Source organism: Macrosteles quadrilineatus, unplaced genomic scaffold (assembly GCF_028750875.1).
Source record: "Macrosteles quadrilineatus isolate MER2022 unplaced genomic scaffold, UCM_ALF_1.0 Scaffold_1__1_contigs__length_201487025, whole genome shotgun sequence".
NCBI classification, from domain to species: Eukaryota; Metazoa; Arthropoda; class Insecta; order Hemiptera; family Cicadellidae; genus Macrosteles; species Macrosteles quadrilineatus.
Window position 1 is genome coordinate 140,761,329 of NW_026542594.1, and position 9,029 is coordinate 140,770,357.

The 9,029-nt window shown below is 34.8% G+C and overlaps 1 long non-coding RNA gene across 1 annotated transcript; it reads left to right on the forward strand.

The window, feature by feature from the left end:
* The first annotated feature begins 6,187 nt into the window (after window positions 1–6,187).
* On the forward strand, window positions 6,188–9,029 carry LOC128985801 (uncharacterized). The gene is made up of 2 exons (XR_008490075.1): window positions 6,188–6,919; window positions 8,681–9,029. It is a non-coding gene; the product is annotated as an uncharacterized LOC128985801 (long non-coding RNA).

Below are 9,029 nucleotides of genomic sequence, written 5' to 3' on the forward strand. Positions count from 1 at the left end.
ATCTAATATAAATATAAATATATTGTATAAATATCTAATACAAATATCTAATATAAAAAGAGTTTTATTTCCTGCTGAAAGTGAATCTTCTCATATGAAAGTTGATTGTGCATTCCGATAAAGACTTTGGTACCTACAAATATTTGCTCACCGTATCGACATATCGTTGAATAACGCATTGCTGCTACGTTAACTAAAAACCAGGAAGACAATATGTCACTAACAAATTTTAGCTATGGGATTTTTGAATCCTTACCAAAGAAAGGAGTAAAAGTCAAGTTCTAAAAGACAAGGATTTACTTCTTTCTCACACCAGCTGCTCTGATAATTGTTGAAGATGTACGCTTTGATGGTGTTGGACACTACCCTTTCTTTGTATACATCAAGAGGTCGATGCAGATTTTGCAAAAATAAAAAATCGTCGATAGAGTGTTGAAAGTGCAATGCGAGGCTGTAACTGAAAGGAAGTAGCAATTGTTTTGTGGGGTTTCACCAAAAGTAGATGACGTTTCTTGATGGACATACTCTAATGAAATTTCAAACGATTTTCCTGATGGGCATGACTGATGAAATATCAATAAATTATATAATAATGTATTTTCTATCGGTGCGCCACACGGTAGATTTCTAAGGTGCCGTTTGACGTCACTATTTGCTGACGTCACTAACTGCTGCGTCGGAAGAGGCAGAAGAACAAGAACGAGACCGAGACGTTAGGAATCGCTATTAGCGAGCGACTCCAATAGCGACTCCTCCGAGACGAGACACAGTTTGACTTGACTCTGACATTCCTCCTAGACTCTGACTGACAGCTACCTTACCTACATTTTGACTGTTTATCATTGTGGCTTTACTTTTCGCGACCGATGCTACAGTATAAAAACATAAACACCTGTTTATTCAAGTATTTTATAATCTTCCTACAGTTAAAGTAGCTTTTCTTTCTAAGCCATTGTGTTTGTGTTTGCGTTTGCCACACCGGCGAGTAAAATCCTTCATCCTTCCTTCCTTAGTGGTAAGTACCTATTATTTAGAAGAAGCCAAGCGTAAGAAATTAGTGCTCTGTTTCAGTAAAGTTTGATGTAATAATTAAACTAAACTTAGTTTAATTATTGACATTTCCTTGTCAATTATTAAATTGCAAATTAGTAAACGGCCAAGTAAAAGTTTAAGGGTGACTCAGTAATTAGGCCTAAGGGGTACAGTTTCTTAACTGGGCTACGCTAATATCGATTGAAACAATCGATTCGATTAGTAAGTTTTCATGCGATTTTTTCACCATCAACAAGTTTGGTTGGTTAGGTTATGATAGATTAATTTTATAATAGATATACTGTGTTTTGAAATATCGATTATTCATCAATATTTCAATTCGATAGTTCCAATCGATATTAGCATAGCCCAGTTAAGAAACTGTACCCGGCCTGGGTACTGTAAAATAATGTAGGCCTCTACATAGTTTTTTATTACCTATTAATTATTATTTAACCCTCCAAGTGTCCATAGTTTAGGCCTTAATGTCCACCTATTTTTGGCGCATTTGCAAGGTTTTATTAAAACGGATCTGAGAAGCTTAAAACGATGTTAATTCTAATGTTCTATATACCATTTTGTTTGGAAAATCATGGGCTTCAATATTATATATAAAACATAAGGAACATTTTTTCCAAAAAAAAAATTTTTAGGTAAAAAAAATATAATTTCGAAAATTAAAAAAAAAAAATAAGTTCGCGCTCAATGAAATTGTATAAATTATAGGCCTATAAATATTTGAAAATAGCCACTTTGTTCTAAATTTTATGAGGATTACAAATATATAATAATATAAGGAAGTATATTTGCAAATAAATAAGTTATGGGCAAAAAACTGATTTCAGTACATAGCGTTTAGCTAAGAATGCATAGCCTAACCATAGCTAGGAATCTGGCTGATAATTTACATCAATATCACTACCTACTTCTTCAGGATCATCAACCAGCACTTCAAAACCACTTAAATCTTCTTATAATGCACCACGTATATCACTACTTTTGATTTTTAACACTAAAACAATGATAAACGTAATAAAACACATCAGTCATCGGTCCGGGGGAACCTAGCTGTTTACAAATACACGCACGTCAGCTGTCTGCTACAATATTTTCGGAACTAAAATGAATAGCGCTTAGAGACAGACCTCTGCAGAAAGCTTAGAATATTAAGTACGGAAAGAACGATACCTAACTCGATCCAGTTCAATCCGATTCAGTCAGTTATAGAGCCTTCGCCGTAAACGATGTCTGCTTGTCGAAAAATCGGCAAGTAACACTATACAAAGTGTGGTGCTTGCCGAATTTTCGTCAAGTAACACTGGGAGGGTTAAACGCAATCCATCAGACTAGTTCTGTCAAAGATGAAGAACTCGAGTACGGTATTCAAGTAAGTAAGTTAAGTACCTAAGTATTCAGTCTTAGCTTAAAATGGAAAGGAATAGGCTAGGCGAAAGCTAACTGTAACTTACTTCTTCATCTGAGGCACACTCCTTAACCTCCCTCATTTACAGTAGCCTAGGCCGCATTAACTTAATGTAAAAAAAGTTATATAAGGCATTAAAAAGTTAGCCTATGTGACTACGCTACCTTTCCCCTTTTTATTTTTGGAGAACTAAGTTATTTAAGTTATCAACAATATTGGAGAGTTAACGAAGAACAGGAAACAAAGAATGGAGCGATTGCTATTTAGATGTAACTTAGGCATTTTTCATCATAAAACGTTCTGCGCTAGAAACTGGAAGTGTGAAGTTAAGTTAGCGTACTCATTTATTATCATCTATTATAAGTTAAATTAACTTATTTATTTAATGAGGACTAGTGTAATAAAAATATTGGGGAACTATCTAGAACTAACAATTCCTAACTTATGAACCAAAGTGGATACGCTAACTTCACGGACCTTAAAAGCTACTGGTTTTTTTGTACCGACCTATTAACTGACATGGGTAAATTTAATAAGACTGACTTTATCTTATTTATGTTAGGTTTAAATTGATTGTTTACTGTATTTAGGCATATCTACGAAACTGTTCATGTTGTATATGTAGTCTTAAGCTTTAATTCAATTTATGTGTGGTTGCAGGATATCAGTAGGCCTATCAATCAGCATTCATCATTTTCCTCAGATAATAAGTAGGTAGGCCTACTGTAGGCTTAGGCGTATATTGGATCAAGAGTGGTCAGGCTATTGTGATGGGAAACTAATACTGTACAGTTTTTCTTAACTAAAAGATTTCTGATTTCTTATCCTAACTAGAATACCATACTTCATTTGTCTCCAAAAGATATTCAAATTGAAGACCACTTAGACATACGTATTTAATTTTAAAATTAAATTAGTGGGTGAAAACATTGTTGGTTGAATTTACAAACTGAAATAAAAAAAGGCCTATTTTTAGTAGGCCAAAAATATTTTTTTGAAACTTTTTTTATTGCTAATGCAAGCAAGTTAAACAAATTACTATGCATATTTGCAAGATCTGTCTCGCATATTGAGTATATGGATGCGCCAATATAGTAGGGCCAGTCGCTTGTTATTTGACCAGCGCTACATCATGATGAAAAATTATTATTTACTGTACGGAAAAAAATGCCAGGATCATCATAATGGTTTCTTGAAAACCTGTCTACCAGCATATTTTATTGAAGCAATATCAACATTTGACTGTTTATCATTGTGGTTTTACTTTTCGCGACCGATGCTACAGTATAAAAACATAAACACTTGTTTATTCAAGTATTTTATAAATTATTACTTATCAGTAGCCTAAGTAAGTTAGATGAATTCTGAGCACACGCACAGTGGACTCACTGGCATCCCACTCACAACTGACATGGAACTGGTGCTACAGTGTGGAGAACAAATTTAAAGGCGTTATACATAAGTTTTTTTGAGTGAACCAAGACCGTACTGGGGACATGTTACCGGCGTTACAATTCCAATAAATAATGTCTTGTTAAGGATATTTTGTCTTTAACAACATAATATATTGTAAATATATTATTACTGTATGTAGCCTAACTATTAATATCATATGTTTTTTGCAGGGTCTGAGTATCCAAGATACGTGCCTGATGCCACCAACTGAGGTTCGAAGAGATTTCTATTGTCTAACTTGAGACTTGGGCTTGAATTAAGTGGTTGTATGGCGGTTCTTGCATGTACTTCTTTCTTCTGTTCAGTATTTATCTTTTTTCTGCATGGTATTTAGTGTTTTCTGCATGGTGTTTGTGCATGTTTTTCTTTTTATTTACTTGGACTGTATTGTAAGTCAAGATGACCCAAGAGGATCGTTGTTAATTTGTTATTTTTTGACGTGCTACGTATATCATATTCAACAATGGATGCTATTGACAAGTCTATTGAAATTCAAAATGAAGGAAAAGTTAAGTGTAGTTTTTGTAGTAAACACTTTTCTCAGAAGAAAAGTTGTAATCGCCATGAAAAGATTTGCAAGAACAATATAAATAGAACTGAAAATAAATTTTCATGTCCCATCTGCCTAGTGACCTTCAGTCGAAAAGATAATTTAAAAGTTCACGTTACATCTTGTTCAAATGTCGAAAACAAGGAAGAACCTTCAAAAAAACTGAAAACTCCTTGTATGATCCCAGAATGTAACAAACAATTTTTTCATAAACTAAGATTAATTGAACATCTTCAAACTGCTCATAGTGACCTAATAAAAGTAAAGCCCCCAATTAAACTTGAGTTTAGCAGTGAAGAAGAATTTTTAAAATGGAAAGACAATGAAGAAGAAAGAACTTTTTCTTTTTTTAGCAAAAAAAATTGCCTATCGGGGTTCACAACAACTTTTTACTGCCAGCATGATGGGGCAGCCAAAGTCCACACCCCTAGGAAAACAAGTAGGAGAAACTCAAAAGGAAGAGTAAAGATTGGACACTTTTGCATTGCCCAGATGAAGGTTTGCAGGAATAATTTAACGGATCTAGTTAGTGTAATTTATCATCCGACACATAGCCACGTGTGCAGTCCCCAGGACTACCTTCACCATCCCTTACCTCAAGATTTAAGCTCATTTATAAATTGTCAGCTAGGAGAAGAAGTTTCTCCTTCCAAGATCTTTAATAAAGTCAAAAACATAAATATTGACAAGAGTAGAGATGTGCAGACACAAAAAGTGAACATTCTCACCAAGAAAAGAATCAGGGAGAGAGCACGAAGGCAACGGATGGCACAAAGACTCCATGAAGATGACGCAAAATCTGTCTACTTAATGGCCAGTGAAATGGTATCTAAAGAAAACTCGGTCGTCATTTATAAGCCTTATGGAGCAGATGTGGTGTATGGCCCAGAAGATGTCAACAACCTCCCTTACTCAATGGAAATTTTCATGTTTGGCTTCCAAACTCCCAGACAATTACAGTTGATGAAAGACCATTGCAACAACATTTTAATCGTAGACGAAACTCATGGAACCAACCAGTATTCCTATAAGTTGCTGACATGCATGGTAGTTGATGACAACAGAAGAGGCTGGCCAGTAGCCCATTTGGTTACAAACAAATCAGATGCTGCCACACTAAAATTTTTCTTTAAGGGTCTTAGTGAAAGAATTGAAGATCCAAGTCGCATCAATTGTGTCATTACTGATGATGACAGTGCCATTATCAATGGCATTGAAGCAGGTTTTTCTTCTCCTATGCGCCACCTACTATGCCGTTGGCATGTAATTAAAAACTTAAAGGATAATGTAAGAACCAAAGTCCCTAAAGATCTGTTTGAGGATGTATTTAGTGAAATAAGAGTTCTAATGAACATTGAAGACCTCAATATGTTTGAAGATTTGTGTGAAGGGTTCTTAAAAAAGTACGAAGAAAAAGATAAAACTGAAAAGTTCATAACTTATTTCAGACAGCATTATCTGAACCGAACAGAAAAATGGGCAATGTGCCACCGGAACTTCCCCCATGCTCAGGTAAACACAACAGGTCATGTAGAGTCCTTCCATAATAAGTTTAAAAAAATGTACCTCAAAAGGAGAGTTAACAAAAGGTTGGATGACCTCATAACAATGCTGCGCAACCTAGAATGGGAAGACCATTGTAACCGCCAACGAGAAGCTTTGGTGGGATTTTCACCAATCCCACAACATATTGGGGAACGCCACCAGAAGTCACTGGCTATACCTGATGAAGCCTTGGTGGAAATCTTGGCCAATACATGGGAAATAAAATCCCAGACAAAAGAAAGCGAAGTGTATGTGATAGTATGTTACAGTAATACATGCTATGAAGACTACTGTTTTGTCAAGTGCACTCAAGTACAGTGTGATGGCCTCTGCTCACATTTATATACTTGTACTTGCCCTGACCAGCATTCACTGTGCAAACATATACACAAATTGCATTCCTATCTTCGTAGAGGAAAAGCCTTCTCCACAACTTTTTGTAGCTTTGAAGAGAGTCTTCAACCAATTGAAGATCAGGCTGATCTAGATAAAAGATCAACTACTGAGAACATGGCTGCTAGGAAGTCAAGCTCTCTACTGGCCAAAATAGAGCAGAACTTATCTACTCTTTCACAGTTCCAGATGTCTGCAATAGACAATAAAGTCAGTGAACAAACATTGAGGCATGTAAATTATACACTGACCAACTTAGTTAATCACATTCAGATGTCGGATGGTAAAAGTCAACTTGTAAACGTAAATGAGATGAAAGCTGCGGTTAAGTTCAATTCGCAAGAGAAACTCAAGACCCAAGTATCCCAACTTTTATCATTTAAGAGGCCAGTTAGTAAAAGGAAAAGGAAACCTGCAGACTGTAAAGAGAAGAAAGAAACTGTCATAAAAAATCTTCTTGATTTTTTGCCCTAGTCCCATTGTCCCCAAGAAGATTTTGAGGGTTGAAGCTAAGTTTAAGGGTAAGTTGACGAATTACTAATTTAAATATACTTACTAATTGTGACATAACACAGTAGGCCTAATATCCTGAATAATTTATATGGACACATCTGTCAAATGCCGAGCTCTCATTGGTCTAGATCCAATAATCTAAAGTGACCCCCGTAATGTAATGTTAACATTACCTAACTGGTTTGTTTTTGGTTTTGTAATGTTCTTTGTGATCTTACTTGCAATATCATTATTAGTCTGGTCGTAGATAAAATAATTTTTAATTATAGGCCAACATTAAGAAATGGCAACCTAGATTTTCGTGGACATTTACCATAAAGGATTAGTAAAAACAAAATTTACCGTACTACACTCTGTTTTTACTACATTGTGATGGCAAATGTCCGCAAAAATCCTAATTGGCCTATAATATCCTTGATTTGTTTGTAAATTAGGCCTTAATTATTTTCATTTTGTAAGCAAACATGTCCTGTGTTTTTTAATGTAATTTTAAGAACAGTCCTTTAGTTAGGTGACAATATAACTTATCTTTAACAAGTTCAGGGCTGATACAGTCATACAGTAATACTATACTTATGGCAACAAAATGATAAAGGCTTTGTAATACCATACTCTTGTCTGCCAGATATTTAAGGCTTGCCAGATTTTGACTGTATGTAATGTATTTTTATTTCAGTGTCTTTTAGCGATTACATCAATTGAGCATGTTTATACTCACAGCTCAGATGTGTTCAACTATTCCACTAGATATTGTGGCAATCTGCATGTACCTATCTAGATGCAGGGTTGACAAAGTAGCCTACTGGACGGCTGCCAAGTCCAAAAATTGTTAAATTGTTAAAACCTGGCTTCTAGAAAATCCTTTCTAGGCTATAGCCTGAGTGAGTACAGTATAATGAAACTGATTTCTCACTGATGACAATTGGACTTGTATAAAGTAATTATATAGCAGCCTGTTCTTGCATGTTAGGTATCAATTTTTTTTTTACTTATTTTTTTATATGTTTTAATGTTTTTCTGCATGGTGTTTGTGCATGATTTCTTTTTTAGCAAATTTCCCATATAGGGAATAAGCTATTACCGTAGTACTCATGGTAAGACCTGGACCCGGGACCGATTTACTTTTTTGTTTTGAGGTCCCAGAGGCCAAAAAACACCATTAGATCAAATTCATTTCCATGTTATTCTTATGGAATAAAATTAAAATGTTGTAGTTTACTTGTTTATGGATATATGTTATAAAATTTGGCAAATTTATTTCTTTCATCCTATAATAATGACGTGTGGTCAAAAAACACTTTTTACCTTCCCAGTAGCAGCAAACCTAAGCACTCATTAAATCTAGGGGATAAATGTGTCTTATTTATGGAAACTTTTTGTACAAACGTTATCAGACAAGTTGAAATTCGCTTAGTCTGCAGGTTTGCTGCGGCGGGGGTATTATTAACTTGGACTGATTAGTGTACATCAAGAGTGCCAAAGAGGATTATTATTTGTAAATTTTTGACCTAGCCTAATTACTTGCATGTTGAATGGCCTAATAAAATTTTGATTTTGAACATGTCTGTTGTGTAGGCTAATATGAGCGAAGTCAGTCAGTCAGTCAATTTGCTACACTTAACACGTTCCCTCCCAAGCTACAGGTCACTGTGCCTGCTGGTAGTCAATGTGTTAAAGAATATTTTTTCTCAGTTTTTACTGAAATGTATATAAAATCATTAAAGATGTATATGTCTGACAAGGGGACTATTAATTCTTTTTTGTTTCAGGTCATGGCCTAATTTTCGTTTGACACATATGCTTGGATACTTGGATTATGCTTGGTTCCACTGAAATTGTAACTACGACGTGGTAGATAGCTTTTCCTTTTTGGCGGGTTTTAGCCGCAATGAAGAGGTTCATCATATCATGCGCTTCATAAAAAAATTAATCCTTTTATTTGTAATTTCACCATATTCAGTTCTTGAGTTATACTTCTTGGTTAAAGGATGTACAATTTGACACTGCAATAGTATGGTAATTTACTGGAAGTTATATGTATGTATAATTTATAATGCACATGTTGTGTATTCTATTAATTCATGTTTTTGAATTATAAACTAACTGTAGTATAAAGGA